The sequence below is a fragment of the Balaenoptera borealis genome, assembly GCF_965194805.1.
Source record: "Balaenoptera borealis genome assembly, chromosome: 6".
Lineage (NCBI taxonomy): Eukaryota > Metazoa > Chordata > Mammalia > Artiodactyla > Balaenopteridae > Balaenoptera > Balaenoptera borealis.
The window spans coordinates 55611063-55630074 of NC_138863.1; the positions used below are offsets into that span (position 1 = coordinate 55611063).

Consider the following 19012-nt stretch of genomic DNA (forward strand, 5'->3'; position numbering starts at 1 on the left):
GCAAGTAATGATGAGAAGAAGCAAAGTTTTGTAAGGTTAGCAAATGTAAGATATTTTAATGGATTCTCTTGAGACAACTTTCTTTTTCCATTGCGACTTCCTGTCTGTCTTGCTTCCCCATTTGTCAAGTGTTGTTGGAGGGGCCACAGACATTTTTGGGACCAGTTAAGGAAGAATTCAAGTTGGGAATATATTTAGTCTGAGTCTAGTAACATATATTTATATGGTATTCAGTCTCTTTTGCGTAAAATTGTTGCTATGTTGTAAGAATAGCTTCCCTGAATACTCTTTCACCCACTCTTCCAAGCTCACTCAACATCTTGACACAAATATTCAAGGCCAGAGGTCACACTGTGATATGAGTATGTTCTACAGCATGTGGCCCTGTAAGTATACACAGTGGAGGAGAAACAAGGTTTGAAATGTATGAAGCCAGAAGCTGGTCTATGGAAAATTCTTCCACTCATTAGATGTGTAAAGTTTGATCTTCATAGATGCCTAGTCAAAGCACATGTTCTCTCCTGTGAGGAGCATACTCAATAATGCAACATATACAGTGATAAACAAACCATGCTTTCTTTTCTTTATTACTGTTAGGTGGGAATTGTTGAAAATATAATTTATCAGAATTCCTGCAACTGTAGGACACAAACCTGTACTAGTACTGCAAATAGGAAATATGTCTCTGGGTGAAGTTAATATGTATTATGCATCCAATCAATAATATAAAACAAGATTTGAGTGACCATGCTAGAGAAGACTGAATTATTCTACTGTATGTTTGTAGAAAACAATATTAAACAATTATCACATGGCGAGGCAATCAAAAAGCACACTGTCAAAAATTTAGGAAAATTAATATAAATACCATGCTTTTTTCAGCTGTTGTAATGCCTGTGGTATTTGTCAACTTTTAAAAATTTGTAATATATTGTGATTTCTTACCTTATTCTAAATAAATATTCATTTTTATCACTAATTTTGTTTTCACAATTTTGTAATTTTTTTTTTTGAAGGAGCTCTCTTTCCAAATGTATAAGTTTCAGGACTTACAAAATGTGAACTTGCCCCTGGTAAGACATGAGCACATTTGAATGATCTTGTCAGATTATTTTCTGGAGATAAATTTCTAAGAATGGAATTGTAAGGATGAAGAGCCTGTTCTTTTTAAAGGCATTTGATACATTTCACAAAACTGGTCTTCAGAAATGCTACACCAATTCCTCTCCCTCAAGAGATGCCTATTTCCCACATTATTATTAGCTCTGGAAATTAGTTTTAATTATAATATTTGTCAATATAATAGGAGAAATGTGATAACTTGTTAATTTAATTTGTATTTCTTTGATAATTAGTATACTGAACATTTTTTCATATATTTTTTAGCTGTTGTTTCTTTTTTGTGTGAATTGCCTGTTTATATCTTTTGATCATTTTTATGAGATTTTTTTTTTCTGATTGATTTGAGAGAATTCTTTTCCTATTTAGTGTATTCACAATTATCATAAACATTGCAAATCATTTTTCTCAGTTTATTTTGCCTTTTAGTATTATTTTATATTTGAGATATAAATGTTTTCATTTGCAAATGTATCCAAAGTCTCTCATACAATTTCCACATTTTGTGTTACGGCTGGAAAGGACTTTCACAATTAAAGACTACATAAATATTTACAACATTTCTCCTATGATTTTTATAATTTTATTTTTTATCCTATCTTTAATCTCTCTGGGATTTTTTTAAAAAGATTTTCTAATTTTTACGGGTTTTTTTCCCCCAAATTGTGGACGCTTTGTCCTAACATCATATGTTGACTAAATCCATCCTTTTCTAACTGATTTGAAATGCCACCTTTGTCACATATGAACTTGTTGTATGTACTGTTTCTGGACTTCTGTTCCATTGTGTTGTGTGATTATTATGTCCTTAATATTTCTCTATTTTGATCATCATAGCCTTACATCTTACTTCTCTTATTTCTTTTAATGTTGGTTATTGTTGTACATTTTTCATTCCATTTGAATTTTAAAATTACTTTTCTTTTTCAAATTCCAAAAGTATCATTCCAATTTTCAATAGAATAAAATTTATAGTTAATTTGCAGGGAAAATTGATCTCTTTTTAATACAGAGCTTTTTCATTTAGAAATATGGCATGTTTCTCCATTTTAAAAATCTTCTTTAATATCCTTTCTAGCATATTAAAAATTTCATAGCCAGTGGATTTTACCAAATGACTTTTTAGAATATTAAAGTGATTCTATTTCTTTCTTTAGAAGTTAATATAGTTTACAATAATCGATTTTGCTGTATTGAACCATAAGTTCAGTGAATAGGGATTCTTGGTCATGTCCATCATTTATTAATATTTGGGTAAATTCAATTTCTTAATATACAAATATATATACAGTCACCCATCAGTATCCGTAGTTGATTGGTTCCAGGAGCCCCTATGGATACCAAAATCCATGGATGCTAGAGCCCCTTATGTAAAATGGTGTAGTACAGTGAATACATGTATTTAATATATGAATATATATATTTAATCTTCTAATATGTTAGGATATTTCCTATTTGTTTTCATAAGGGACTTATTTTCTAAGTTTAATCTTTGTGCTATTTAAAAAAATTTTTTTTTCTTATTCATCCATTTTATACACATCAGTGTATACATGTCAATCCCAATCTCCCAATTCATCGCACCCCCACCCCCACCCCCGCCACTTTCCCCCCTTGATGTCCATACGTTTTTTCTCTACTTCTGTGTCTCAATTTCTGCCCTGCAACCCGGTTCATCTGTACCATTTTTCTAGGTTCCACATATATGCGTTAATATACGATATTTGTTTTTCTCTTTCTGACTTACTTCACTCTGTATGACAGTCTCTAGATCCATCCACGTCTCTACAAATGACCCAATTTCGTTCCTTGTTATGGCTGAGTAATAGTCCATTGTATATATGTACCACAGCTTCTTTATCCATTCGTCTGTCAATGGGCATTTAGGTGCTTCCATACCTGGCTATTGTAAATAGTGCTGCAATGATCCCTGGGGTGCATGTGTCTTTTTGAATTATGGTTTTCTCTGGGTATATGCCCAGTAGTGGGATTGCTGGGTCATATGATAATTCTATTTTTAGTGCTTTAAGGAACCTCCATACTGTTCTCCATAGTGGCTGTATCAATTTACATTCCCACCAACAGTGCAAGAGGGTTCCCTTTTCTCCACACCCTCTCCAGCATTTGTTGTTTGTAGATTTTCTGAGGATGCCCATTCTAACTGGTGTGAGGTGATACCTCATTGTAGTTTTGACTTGCATTTCTCTAATAATTAGTGATGTTGAGCAGCTTTTCATGTGCTTATTGACCATCTGCATGTCTTCTTTGGAGAAATGTCTATTTAGGTCTTCTGCCCATTTTTGGATTGGGTTGTTTGTTTTTTTAACATTGAGCTGCATGAGCTGTTTATATATTTTGGAGATTAATCCTTTGTCCATTGATTTGTTTGCAAATATTTTCTCCCATTCTGAGGGTTGTCTTTTCGTTTTGTTTATGGTTTCCTATGCTGTGCAAAAGCTTTGAAGTTTCATTAGGTCCCATTTGTTTATTTTTGTTTTTATTTCCATTACTCTAGGAGGTGGATCAAAAAAGATCTTGCTGTGATTTATGTCAAAGAGTGTTCTTCCTATGTATTCCTCTAACAGTTTTATAGTGCCTGGTCTTACATTTAGGTCTCAAATCCATTTTGAGTTTATTTTTGTTCTAATTTCATTCCTTTACATGTAGCTGTCCAGTTTTCCCAGCACCATTTATTGAAGAGACTGTCTTTTCTCCATTGTATATCCTTGCCTCCTTTGTCATAGATTAGTTGACCATAGGTGCGTGGGTTTATCTCTGGGCTTTCTATCCTGTTCCATTGATCTATATTTCTGTTTTTGTGCCAGTACCATATTGTCTTGATTACTGTAGCTTTGTAGTATAGTCTGAAGTCAGGAAGTCTGATTCCTCCAGCTCTGCTTTTTCCCTCAAGACTGCTTTGGCTATTTGGGGTCTTTGTGTCTCCATACAAATTTTAAGATTTTTTGTTCTAGTTCTGTAAAAAATGTCATTGGTAATTTGATAGGGATTGCATTGAATCTGTAGATTGCTTTGGGTAGTAGAGTCATTTTCACAATATTGATTCTTCCAAGCCAAGAACATGGTGTATCTCTCCATCTGTTTTTATCATCTTTAATTTCTTTCATCAGTGTCTTATAGTTTTCTGCATACAGGCCTTTTGTCTCCCTAGGTAGGTTTATTCCTAGGTATTTTATTCTTTTTGTTGCAGTGGTAAATGGGAGTGTTTCCTTAATTTCTCTTTCAGATTGTTCATCATCAGTGTATAGAAATGCAAGAGATTTCTGTGCATTAATTTTGTATCCTGCAACTTTACCAGATTCATTGATTAGCTCTAGTAGTTTTCTGGTGGCATCTTTAGGATTCTCTATGTATAGCATCATGTCATCTGGAAACAGTGACAGTTTTACTTCTTCTTTTCCAATTCGTATTCCTTTTATTTCTTTTTCTTCTCTGATTGCTTTGGCTAGGACTTCCAAAACTATGTTGAATAATAGTGGTGAGAGTGGACATCCTTGTCTTGTTCCTGATCTTAGAGGAAATGCTTTCAGCTTTTCACTATTGAGAATGATGATGGCTGTGGGTTTGTCATATATGGCCTTTACTATGTTGAGGTAGGTTCCCTCTGCCCACTTTCTGGAGAGTTTTTATCATAAATGGGTGTTGAATTTTGTCAAAAGCTTTTTCTGCATCTATTGAGATGATCATATGGTTTTTATCCTTCAATTTGTTAATATGGTGTATCACATTGATTGATTTGCGTATATTGAAGAATCCTTGCATCCCTGGGATAAATTCCACTTGATCATGGTGTATGATCCTTTTAATGTGTTGTTGGATTCTGTTTGCTAGTATTTTGTTGAGGATTTTTGCATCTATATTCATCAGTGATATTGGTCTGTAATTTTCTTTTTTTGTAGTATCTTTGTCTGGTTTTGGTATCAGGGTGATGGTGGCCTCATACAATGAGTTTGGGGGTGTTCCTTCCTCCACAGTTTTTTGTAAGAGTTTGAAAAGGATGGGTGTTAGCTCTTCTCTAAATGTTTGATAGAATTCACCTGTGAAGCCATCTGGTCCTGGACTTTTGTTTGTTGGAAGATTTTTAATCACAGTTTCAATTTCATTACTTGTGATTGGTCTGTTCATATTTTCTACTTCTTCCTGGTTCAGTCTTGGAAAGTTATCCCTTTCTAAGAATTTGTCCATTTCTTCCAGGTTGTCCATTTTATTGGCATAGAGTTGCTTGTAGTAGTCTCTTAGGATGCTTTGTATTTCCGTGGTGTCTGTTGTAACTTCTCCTTTTTCATTTCGAATTTTACTGATTTGAGTCCTCTCCCTCTTTTTCTTGATGAGTCTGGCTAATGGTTTATCAATTTTGTTTATCTTCTCAAAGAACCAGCTTTTAGTTTTATTGATCTTTGCTATTGTTTTCTTTGTTTCTATTTCATTTATTTCCACTCTGATATTTATGATCTCTTTCCTTCTGCTAACTTTGTGTTTTGTTTGTTCTTCTTTCTCTGGTTCCTTTAGGTGTAACGTTAGATTGTTTGAGATTTTTCTTCTCTCTTGAGATAGGCTTGTATAGCTATACACTTCCCTCTTAGAACTGCTTTTGCTGCATCCCATAGGTTTTGGATTGTCGTGTTTTAATTGTCATTTGTCTCTAGGTATTTTTTGATTTTCCCTTTGATTTCTTCAGTGATCTCTTGGTTATTTAATAACGTATTGTTTAGGCTCCATGTGTTTGTGTTTTTTACGTTTTTTCCCCTGTAATTCATTTCTAATCTCAAAGCATTGTGGTTAGAAAAGATGCTTGATGTGATTTCAATTTTCTTAAATTTACTGAGGCTTGATTTGTGACCCAAGATGTGATCTATCGTGGAGAATGTTCCTTGTGCACTTGAAAAGAAAGTGTAATCTGCTGTTTTTGGATGGAATGTCCTATAAATATCAATTAAATCTATCAGGTCTATTGTATCATTTAAAGCTTGTGTTTCCTTATTAATTTTCTATTTGGATGATCTGTCCATTGGTGTAAGTGAGGTGTTAAAGTCCCCCACTATTATTGTGTTACTGTCGATATCCCCTTTTAGAGGTGTTAGCAGTTGCCTTTGTATTGAGGTGCTCCTATGTTGGGTGCATATACATTTATAATTGTTATATCTTCTTCTTGGATTGATCCCTTGATCATTACGTAATGTCCTTCCTTGTCTCTTGTAACATTCTTTATTTTAAAGTCTGTTTTATCTGATATGAGTATTGCTACTCAGCTTTCTTTTGATTTCCATTTGCACGGAATATCTTTTTCCATCCCCTCACTTTCAGTCTGTATGTGTCGTTAGGTCTGAAGTGGGTCTCTTGTAGACAACATCTATATGGGTCTTGTTTTTGTATCTATTCAGCAAGCCTGTGTCTTTTGGTTGGAGCATTTAATCCGTTCATGTTTAACGTAATTATTGATATGTATGTTCCTATGACCATTTTCTTAATTGTTTTGGGTTGATGTTTGTAGGTCCTTTTCTTCTCTTGTGTTTCCCACTTAGAGAAGTTCCTTTAGCATTTGTTGTAGAGCTGGTTTGGTGGTGCTGAATTCTCTTAGCTTTTGCTTGTCTGTAAAGTTTTTGATTTCTCCAATGAATCTGAATGAGATCCTTGCCGGCTAGAGTAATCTTGGTTGTAGGTTCTTCCCTTTCATCACTTTAAGTATATCATGCCACTCCCTTCTGGCTTGTAGAGTTTGTGCTGAGAAATCAGCTGTTAACCTTATGGGAGTTCCCTTGTATGTTATTTGTTGTTTTTCCCTTGCTGCTTTCAATAATTTTTCTTTGTCTTTAATTTTTGCCAATTTGATTAGTGTGTGTCTTGGCGTGTTTCTCCTTGGGTTTATCCTGTATGGGACTCTCTGTGCTTCCTGGACTGGGTGGCTATTTCCTTTCCCATGTTAGGGAAGTTTTCGACTATAATCTCTTCAAATATTTTCTCTGGTCCTTTCTCTCTCTCTTCTCCTTCTGGGATCCCTATAATGCGAATGTTGTTGCGTTTAATGTTGTCCCAGAGGTCTCTTAGGCTATCTTCATTTCTTTTCATTCTTTTTTCTTTATTCTATTCCTCAGCAGGGAATTCTAGCATTCTGTCTTCCAGGTCACTTATCCGTTCTTCTGCCTCAGTTATTCTGCTATTGATTCCTTCTAGTGTAGTTTTCATTTCAGTTATTGTATTGGTCATCTCTGTTTGTTTGTTCTTTAATTCTTCTAGGTCTTTGTTAAACATTTCTTGCATCTTCTCGATCTTTGCCTCCATTCTTATTCCGAGGTCCTGGATCATCTTCACTATCATTATTCTGAATTCTTTTTCTGGAAGGTTGCCTATCTCCACTTGATTTAGTTGTTTTTCTGAGGTTTTGTCTTGTTCCTTCATCTGGTACATAGCCCTCTGCCTTTTCATCTTGTCTGTCTTTCTGTGAATGTGGTTTTTGTTCCACAGGCTGCAGGATTGTAGTTCTTCTTGCTTCTGCTGTCTGCCCCCTGGTGGATGAAGCTATCTAAGAGGCTTGTGCAAGCTTCCTGATGGAAGGGACTGGTGGTGGGTAGAGCTGACTGTTGCTCTGGTGGGCAGAGCTCAGTAAAACTTTAATCCGCTTGACTGTTGATGGGTGGGGCTGGGTTCCTTCCCTGTTGGTTGTTTGGCCTGAGGCAATGCAACACTGGAGCCTACCTGGGCTCTTTGGTGGGGCTAATGGCAGACTCTGGGAGGGCTCACGCCAAGTACTTCCCAGAACTTCTGCTGCCAGTGTCCTTGTCCCCGCGGTGAGCCACAGCTGCCTCCCGCCTCTGCAGGAGACCCTCCAACACTAGCAGGTAGGTCTGGTTCAGTCTCCCCTGCGGTCACTGCTCCTTCCCCTGGGTTCCGATGCGCACACTGCTTTGTGGGTGCCCTCCAAGAGTGGAGTCTCTGTTTCCCCCAGTCCTGTCAAAGTCCTGCAATCAAATCCCGCTAGCCTTCATAGTCTGATTCTCTAGGAATTCCTCCTCCCATTGCCAAACCCCCAGGTTGGGAAGCCTGACGTGTGGCTCAGAACCTTCACTCCAGTGGGTGGACTTCTGTGGTATAAATGTTCTCCAGTTTGTGAGTCACCCACCCAGCAGTTATAGGATTTGATTTTATTGTGATAGCGCCCCTCCTACCATCTCATTGCAGCTTCTCCTTTGTCTTTGCCTGTGGGGTATCTTTTTTGGAGAGTTCCATTGTCTTCCTTTCAATGATTGTTCAGCAGTTAGTTGTGATTCCGGTGTTTTGTAAAGAGGGAGTGAGAGCATGTCCTTCTACTCCACCATCTTGAACCAATCCTCTAAAATGATCTGTGCTTTTTTTTTTTTTTTTTTTTTATAGTGGAAGCAACGGTTTTTTCTTTTTTTTTTTAATTTTATTTTATTTTTATTTTATTTTTATGGCTGTGTTGGGTCTTCGTTTCTGTGCGAGGGCTTTCTCTAGTTGTGGCAAGCGGGGGCCACTCTTCATCGCGGTGTGCGGGCCTCTCACTGTTGCGGCCTCTCTTGTTGCGGAGCACAGGCTCCAGACGCGCAGGCTCAGTAATTGTGGCTCACGGGCCTAGTTGCTCTGCAGCATGTGGGATCTTCCCAGACCTGAGTTCGAACCCGTGTCCCCTGCATTGGCAGGCAGATTCTCAACCACTGCGCCACCAGGGAAGCCCGATCTGTGCTATTTTTATTAGGATATGCTGTCAGAATTATTGTGTCTTCAAAAAATATTTGAGGGTTTTCTGTATTTCTCCGGATTCTGGAATAGTTTGAATAGCATATGAAGTACCTTGTTTTTTAAGGTTTGAAAGAATTTGCCTATGAAGCCATCTACACCTGACACCTTTTCTGAGAATGGTTCCATTACAACTTTCTCTATTATTTATTTCTGTGGTGACTGCTTTACTCATTTTCTCATTTTGTTTGATTCAATTTTGTTAATTTATATTTTCCTTAAAATTCAGAACTTGCCAATATATAACTTTTCAAATATATATGCTTAGGGTTGTATGGAGAGTCTATTATAGTTCTTTTATTTTTTTCTTCGGCTGTGATTATATTTTCTTTATCATTTCTGTTTTAGTATATTTGTGGGGTTTTCCCCCTTATTCTTTTTGTTTTTTGGCCACACCATGCAGCATGAGGGATCTTAGTTCCCCCACCAGGGATCGAACCCATGCCCCTGCATTGGGAGTGCAGAGTCTTAACCACTGGCCCACCAGGGAAGTCCCTTTTTCCCCTGGTTAAACTAGCTAGTGATTTATATATGTTTTATTGATTTTCTCTACAAGGACCTTTTCTAGAATAATTTATCAGTTTTGCTGGTTGTTTTCCCATTGATTATTTTCAGATTTTATTTTTATTAATTCCTTCCTTCCATCTGTTTCTTTGGGTTTGAATTTTTGTTCTTTGGCTTACTCATATGGAATCTACCCCTGAAAATAAATAGTTGAATTATGAAGAGAAATAGCACCTAAAGGAAGCGATGAGACACTATTGCCGACTGACTGAACGTGGGTGAAAGTGGGAAGTGAGGATGGGGGCAGTAACGCATTATGGTTTTGAAGATTGCTTCCTAGCTTGTCAGCTAGACTGTTCTAAGATACAGAATGAGAGACCTTGGCTGAACTACTGATGAACCACATGGAATGCTTCTCCCTCACCTCTTTGGATTGATATGCCACTCTGGTAATAAACGATTAGCCCTTCCAAATTTCTCTTTGTTGTTAGGCCAAGCTTTAAGCTCTCTCTGTGTTCAAGGTTGTCCATTAAGAATGTCCTGAATTTACTCCGTATCATTTCTGTATTTTAGTTGCATAGACACAACTTACAAGTCTTTTACATTTATAATATTCATTTCAGGGTCCTATTACATTAATTAAATATTAATGCTCTAAGCATATGTTTCATAGCCTTCTCTGTTTCTTCTCCACTGGAGATTATTGCTGGAAATTAAAAAATAGTGTGGTTTATTATCCATGTCATTGGTGTTGCATTTTGATGACAAATTATTTTTGGAAAATGAAAACAAAATAGATAAGTAGAAGAATCCCCTCTGGGTCTCATGTGTTTCTCTGAATAGCAATTTTATATTTCCTCACTATTTTTCCTGAGATTATTACATATCTTCCATAAGCATCTATAAAATACTTAGCCATAGTCTTAAATATTGGAGATACTTTCTGAAGAGCTTCTAATGAGATTTTTAAAAATTACTGTGTGTGGTACAAAAATGCTCATACAAAAGTAGTTTTAAAAAAACCTAGTTTTTTATATGTGTAAGGCCTTTATATAGTTTCTTATCTTCTTTACTTATGACAACAGGAAACATTGGGATGAACAGTCAGTGTGTTTAAACTCATGACTTTTCTGGATGGGAAACCTGAGGTTAATGAGTTCTTGACACATTGTAAGGATGAGAGCGTCTTGGCTACAGTTAAAATAATTCAGAGATGGTGAGGGATGGTAGTGCTGAGCCAGAGAAGCTCAATGGTATGGAGATGGAGGCTTCAAAAACTGCTGAATTGCTATGATGTGCTTATGCCTATTTATGGACAACAATCCAAGAGGTCTTCAAGGTTTGGAAGTGGGTGATTCAATCATTAATGGTTCTTTTGGCACATAGGGCATTTTGGAGAAGGAAGCTCTTTCTTCAGGAAGAGAGGGGGATTGAAATGACAAGCTTGGTTTTGGAATGCTGAGTTTAAGGCAGTAAACAGACTTCCAAGTTGAAATGTCCTTTAGGCAACTGGTGATGTGGAGCTACAGCACAGAGAAAAGGTCAGCACCAGAGCGCCAACTTTAGAATCATCCCACAGGTTACCACTGAGACACAGGTAAGAGAAAAAGACTTTGGCACCTATTTATTTAATATGGTTGAATTCAGAGTTGAGTTCAATTTAGGACCAGGAATGCTAAAATTAGACTATAAGATAGAGGAAGCAAATGTTTTCAGAACTCAAGTTGTTGGATCAGGATCAGAAACTCTAAAACCTAAATCTGAGAAATAGCAGAGAGGGGCTGAGAGGAAATGGGGTAGGAAAATAGGAGAATGAAGTCAGAGGCAAAAGGAATTAGCCATGGACCAAAGTGCAAGAGTGAGGTAGGAGAAGCAAGTAAGCAGGAGGAAGTTTCTCAGCTACCTTAAATATCTGGCTGTACCAAGTTTGTTGTCTTTTCTAGCTAACTCTTGGTCAAAGGTTAATCCTTGCATGGCCAACCCACCTTATTTTGTAGGATTCTTATATTGTATGAATAAATCAATCCTTAGAGGGAAATTGTAAAAAAGAAGATTAGAAGGCCAAAGACTGAATCTGGAATTATAACTTAAATGGGGGAATCAGAAACACAGAAAGAGAAATAGGAGTGTATAGTACATGGAAACCAAGGTTTTAATATCTAGCTGGTGATCAAGTGTTAAAGGCTTCAGAGAGAACTTAGAATAGTTGATGGATCTTATGATCTGGTGATTGGAAAGTTATAGACAATCTTCCTGTATACTGAAGATTGTAAGCTAGAAGGTAGGATGTGAGGACCTGAAGACAAGCAGATGTAGGTCACACAGTGAAGATGGAAACAGCAATACCAGGTGAAGGGGAACACATTCCCCTTTGAAGGGAGAGGAGAAGAGTTGGACACAGGAGACAGAAATGATGATGATAGAGAGGAAGGGCCTAAGGTCTCTCAGAAAGGACAGAATGAAAAACTCCAGCAAATGACTTGCCTCCACAGACAAAACATGCCTTTTTCCTTGGGCCTAGGAAAAAAGATATCGTCCTGTGTGGACTGATATTGAGATAAGGTCGAGAGTAGATGAGGAAATACGTTACAACTTTGTATTAAGCCTAAAGTTCTCTGGAATCAGAATAGAAACAAACAAAAAGTCTGGTTAAGCTTTATACAGAAATAACATGTGATGAACAGATAAGCTACAGACTGGGAGAAAATCTTTGCAAAACACATAGCTTATAAAGGACTGGTATCCAAAATATATAAAGAATTAAAACACAACAATAAGCAAGCAACTCAATTAAAAAATGGGCAAAAGATCTGAACAGATACCTCATCAAGGAAGATATACAGGTAGCAAATAAACATATGAAAGGATGCTTAACATCACATGTCATGAGGGAACTGCAAATTAAAACAACAAGGAGATACCACAACACACCTGAATGGTTTACAGCCGGCTTTATTCAAAATTGCCAAAACTTGGAAGCAGCCAAGATGTCCTTTAATAGGTGAATGGATAAACCAACTGTAGTACATCCATATAATGGACTATTATTCAGTGATTTAAAAAAATGAGCTATCCAACCATGAAAAAACATGAAGACACCTTAAATGGATATTGCTAAGTGAAAGAAGCCAATATGAAAAGGCTACATACTATATGATTCCAACCATATGACATTCTGGAAACAGCAGAACTGTGGGGTCAGTAAAAAGATCACTGGTTACCAGGGGCTTGGGGAGAGGGAGGGAGGAAAGAATAGAGCACAAGGAATTTTTAGGTCAATGAAACTATTCTGCATGACATTCTAATGGTGGGTACATGTCATTATACATGTGTCAAAACACATAGAATATGCAACTCAAAGATTGAACCCTAATGTAGACTGTGAACTTTAGTTCATAATAATGTATCAATATTGGCTCACTAATTTTAACAAATGTGCCACACTAACGTAAGATGTTAATAATTGGGGAAACTGTGTATGTTGTGGGAGGGAAGAAGGTATATGGGAAGTCTCTGTGCTTTCTACTCGGCTTTTGGGTAAAACTAAAATGCTCTAAAAAATAAAGTCTATTAATTAAAAGAAATTTTTAAAGGAATGAACTACTGATACATGTTATAACATGGATGAACCTTGTAAACAGTATACTACGTGAAAGCAGTCAGCCAGACACAAAAGGCCAAATATTATGTGATTCCATTTATATAAAATGTCCACTACTTTAAGAACCATGAGTTATAAAAAACAAGGCGCTAGATAAATAAGATGGTTAAAGGAAGTACTGTGCTGCTAATAGGAAGAAATCATGTGACTATGTTTCAAATGTAAAGAAAAATGTATGTATCTCTCATCAGAAAATAGTCTAAGAGGATTTTTTCTGTTCATACATTGATTGTGATATAATAGAATTTTTCTAGCATCAGGGTGTTGATACCATGACTAAATTACTATATAGTGTGTCTCCTGCATTTATACATATGCTTGGTAAGTGGAGAGATCATAACAATGTTAATAGTTAAGACTCAAGAATGCCTGGATCAAAATGTAGCTTAAACTGATTTCTTACAGGAACTTTGAGTTACAAAAACGAACAGAGCAACTGGGCAGGCTGAGATATGTAGGTCAACCTACTTACGAAAATAACCTTGACAGAGTTACATAGGTAGATATTGCTGTAAAATTTCTTCACACAGTGAGAAGGAGTAGGCCAAGTTTACTGAGCCATAATATCTATTCATCTTAGACAAAGCAATCATAGTTTGTAGACCCATTGGACCATATCACATAGATGGCAATTGCTAATTATCAAGAAAGAGTCATGATTTTCAAAAATGATAGATGGTTAATATTCTTAGAATATAAAGAGTCCTTACTAAGCAATAAAGATAGATGAATGTCCAGTAAGAAAAGATAAATAGGGCACATTAAGAAAAAAAAAGATAACCAACAAATTATGAAAAGTGTTCAATATCACTAGTAATCTAATAAATGTAAGTTAATACAAAAATGAGTATTGATTTGATCGATCATATAGACATAATTTTAAAAGGATAATAATACCCAATGTTACATGAGTAGGGCATTACTCTTAGTGGGAATATAAATTGGTAGAGCGTTTTTGGAGGCTGGTTTGGCAGTAGCTCTTAAGTTTTTTTTAATGCACATATTCTGCAACCTTAAAATTTCACTTCTAGGGCTCTGTCCAACAGAAGTATTGTCCAGCTGAACAAAAATATATTTGTAAGAAAGTTTATGGCAGTGTTATTTGTAATAAGGCAAAATTAGGAAACAATGTGAACGTCTACTAATAAGTACATCCACCCCCTAGAGTATTAGGCAGAGATTAAAAGAATTAAGTAACTGACAATGATTTCCAAGATATATTGCCAGGTGAAAAAGAAGGCATAGAACATAACCCACAGTCTGATTCCTATTGTGTTTACCACCACCCTAAAACTAGATATTATATGTATGCAGTTCATAAAAAAAGTACCCAGAAGAATACACTGTAAATGCTAATAGTGGTTGTTCCTTGGGAGAGGAGTGGGTAGCAGGACAGGAAACGAAGGGGGATCTGCAGTTATTTTACTGTATGTACTTCTATACTGTTGGATTTTTTTAAACGAAAACTAAAAATGTGTTTATTGTTAGGAGTTATTTAAAAGTGTACACACGTCAATGAATTAACATTAGTAAATCATTCAGAATATTGCCTGATTCAGAGGAAGTGCCATGTAAACATGTGTTAAATAAATAAGTTCAAATATTAGGGCTTTATTTTAAGAAAATAATCATGGGATGTGCAAAAATTTAATTGCAAGGCAACCACTAATCTACTTTGTTTCTCCATGCATTTTCTTTTTCCAGAGTACACAATGGGATATTTTTGCATCCATAAAAATTGGCCATTATAAGTGATAGCTGGTTATAAAAAGTGAAAAAAGCAGATAGCAAAATATTACGTATAGGATTATTATTATTATATAATACGCCTATTCGAGTTTATGTGAAGAGAGAGAGAGAGGAAAACTTGAATGATGGTCTCCAAAATGTTAACGGTGGTTACCTCTGAGTGGTGGAAATATGAGTACTTTTATTTTCTGTTGAAATCATATGACATTCCAAATTATCTTAGAAAGGACACAGCTCCTGAAATGGGTTCTTTCAGGGTTTTCCCTTTGATATCTGTGAATAAGAGGGTGGGAATTTAGAACTGCCTGTGGACATGAGAGGGTTATTTTTCCAAAGTCTCGGGGGTGGGGAATGGGGTCACATAGAGATAAGATTATCGGTTGATGTGATTAGTACCTGTATGATTCAGGTGCTCCGCAGACCAGAGCCTCTAAAAAGTCCAAGAGAGTATTTGATGTTGTACGGCTACTTGCCAGGAATTGGACTCGACCTGTCTACCGTGGAGAAGCTTGTCCTCTTGTGGATATTTTAGCCAATACTAGCTTCAAGGAGAGAGGTGAGGATAGTTGGAAGGGTGCTCACTCCAATTCTTCTGGGGGCCCAGCTTTGATACCCAGGGTCAGGAGCAGAAGCACTTACATCCCCCTCTCCTACGAAGAGAAAGTGGAGGACCAGTGAACTTTTCCTTCCTCATTTGCCATCTTGCTCGCCTGCATCTTTTGTGAATACAATTCTCCTCCCACCCCATTCTCTTTATGAGTGTTAATTCTTAAAGTAGACAGTTGCAAAAAAATATGTAATTGGATCATCTACTCCATGCCAATGTTTTTTTAAACAAAGTTGGTACTTTATGCCTCTGTGTACTTTTTGGAGACTTTTCTTCAAAGAGGGCACAGGTCTGAGAGAAAAAGGCATGCTTTAGCCAAGAGTATATACTTTGGTGTGATCTGACAAGATGCACTTGTAATTCTGATTCTCGAAATAAAAACCCGACATATTGTCTTTACTGAATTTGCATAGAAACAAAATTACAGTGAACTAAACTATACCTCTGGAAGGAGGAATTTCCTCTGGAGTTTCTAGAAAACTTCAAAGTAATTTTTTACTATTTCAAATATTCTATTTCTGAAAGACGTAGAAAGTGTTTCATTATGTGAAAATACTGTGACTGTTTCCTATTTTGATAACTTATTTTCCAAATCATTCTACTTGAAGAGTTTATTTAGCTTTTGAATTACAATTATTAAAACATCCCCAGTTCCAAAATCAGTGTGGCTTGAATCAGTGAAGCTTTGCCTTACAGTTAATGCCTGAGGGCAGAAGTGACTTGAGAGCCCAGATCTCAGGATCTGCGCAGAGAAAGGTGTTGGTGGGCAATCCCCTCACCCATTAATTTGGCTGACAGTGATGTGGCCCCTCCAGCTGTGTTGCTTTCAGGAGTGGGGTCCATAAAGGGGATGGCCCCAGGCCCCTCACTGTGAACCTCCAGTGTAGACCTCCAGTGTTCTTTAATGATATATAATTGGACCAGACCAGACCATGGGGCTTGAATAGCCTTTCTCTGTTGTCTGCAAGTTTGAAAGTGCTCAGTACCTACTGTCTTTCTTTAGGATATTGATGGACAGTCCCAGTGCTCAGATTTTATGCTTATTAGTGATACTTTTCATGAGTTTCCAGGGCTAAAGTGACTTTTTCACACTGTTTAATGATTTTCAGTTTAACTACCTTTCTGAGTGGGATGTTATAAAGATTAATTAGCCAATGTTCATAAAGTGCTTTCAAGCTGAAAAGTGCTGCACAAGGGTGTACAGACTCATTAGCTTTTTAGTCATTAAGGCTTTTTAGATCTTTTGGCATTCAGAAACTAGATGGTGAAGGCCAAATTAGTATTTTTTCTTGGAGGAGGGGGATTTCAGAAAGAGCAGAATAGAACAGTGTATCTTTTTCTAAAAAAGACATCTTTCGCACTGGAATGGAAAAAAGATATAAAAATATTTTTATTTTTCATTATCTCCTATTTCCATAATGCTTCAGCTTCTTCTTACTCCCTTCTTTCAAAATGTATTTGACCACTTCTCCTGCACATTTATTTAGAAATTCTATAGATTGTCATATAATTATCCATAATGGAGCTGAGTGTGGCCCCAGAGTGTTGAATTGTTGTGCCAGTGAATGACACAGTGTAGATCATTCCCTTGGTAAGTAAAGACCCCCTCTCAGTTTGCAGTGTGTCACGAAGTTATATATCGTCTCCATCAATAGTAAACTTCAGTTTTATGTATATATATATATATATATTTATATATATTTCACATGTTCCTTTAGTCATTCTCTTCTTCCTACTTGCTTGACCTTATATAATACTTGGCCCCAGAAGGCAAATAAATACAGGGAAGGAGGAAGGAAAGAAAGGAGAGAGGGCAGGAGAGAGGGAGGAAGGAAGGAAGAAGTGGAAAGTTAACCATATCTTCTCCCTTCCACCTCCATCATAGTCACTGTCTCCCCAGTAGAAAAAAAACCCCAGAAAACTGCAAGGAAGGTGCTCTGTGTGTGTGTAGGTGATGCTGAAAGTGGTCCCATTCTGGCTAAAGGCAGGGAAATTCTGGCAGTATATCTGGCAGCTTTATGTCAACAGCTTTATACGACTTATCAACATACTTCCTAAGGCATGAGGGGGACTGGCAGGAAGAGCGGGTGACAGAAATAACACCTAGGTCTGGAAGGCAACATGTTGTAAGGAATGATCACCAGTTGTAGAATTAGATGACTTGAGTCCCTTTGTAGGTTTGAGCAAGTTTCCTGGGTTTCCTGATCTCTAAAATGGTCATGATGTTCCTCCATGAGGAGGTGATGTGAGATTCAAATGAAGAAATGAAGTGAGAGTGTCTGGCACATAACAGGTCCTCATTAAATATTAGTTTATTTTGTATCAGAGTCAGTGAAGGAATTTATCCTGAAAATATCTGTAAAAATCAATTCACTGATTTTTTTTAACCTCTATTCAATACCTTAATTCTCCCTTTAAAAGTGGGGTCTCAGCTATCACCTCACACCTATCAGAATGGCTGTCATCAAAAAGACCACAAATAACAAATGTCGACAAAGATGTAGAGAAAAGGGAACCTTTGTACACCGTTGGTGGGAACATAAATTGGTGCAGCCACTGTGGAAAACAGTATGACGGTTTTTCAAAAAGCTAAAAATAGAACTACCATATGACCCAGCAATCCCACTCCTGGATTGCTATCTGAAAAAAGCAAAAACACTAATTCAAAAAGATACATGCACCCCAATGTTCATAGCAGCATTATTTACAATAGCCAAGATATGGAAGTAACCTAAGTGTCCGTCAACAGAGGAATGGATAAAGAAGATGTGGGGTGTGTGTGTGTGTGTATACACACACACACACACACACACACACACACACACACAATGGAATACTACCGAGGCATAAAAAAAAGGAATGAAATTTTGCCATTTGCAGCAACATGGATGGACTTGGAGGGCATTATGCTAAGTGAAATAAGTCAGACAGAGACAGACAAATACTGTATGTTATCACTTACATGTGGAATCTAAAAAATAAAACAAACTAGTGAATATACCAAAAAAGAAGCAGACTCACAGATATAGAGGACAAGTTAGTGGTTACCAGTGAGGAGAGAGACAAGATAGGGGTAGGGGATTAAGAGGAACAAACTATTATGTATAAAATAAGCTACAAGGATATATTGTACTACACAGGGAATATGGCCAAAATTTTATAATAACTATGAGTGGAACATAACCTTTAAAAATTGTGAATCACTATGTTGTACACCTGAAACTTATATAATATTCTACATCAACTATATCTCGGTAAAAAAGTGGGGTCTCAGCATTCACTTCTACAAAATTCTGAATTACTTTTAGGGACACTCTGTCAGAGTTGAGTATGTCCAGGTAGCCAAAGCAAGATTTTAATAGTAAAGAAATGATAGGGATTGTGAAGTGCCAATCATCTTTTGTTCACCTCCAGCCCCTCTACAAAAGCACCTCCCACTCCAGGTAATTCTGTTCTGGGTATTCCAGGGGTGTCTCACACTTGCTCCTGGGTGGATCTGCCTCTGCTGTTTTCATCCCTCACCCACGGTGAGCACTGCACTGCCCTCTTCTGGGCATGGCAGGAACTGCTCGGTTTTGCTGCTGCCTCTTGACGTGGCATCA

At 36.9% G+C, this 19012-nt stretch overlaps 1 protein-coding gene across 1 annotated transcript in view; it reads left to right on the top strand.

The window, feature by feature from the left end:
- The window catches only part of PDE11A (phosphodiesterase 11A), a 423005-nt gene that overhangs the window by 138423 nt on the left and 265570 nt on the right, over positions 1 to 19012 (top strand). The window lies entirely within an intron of this gene.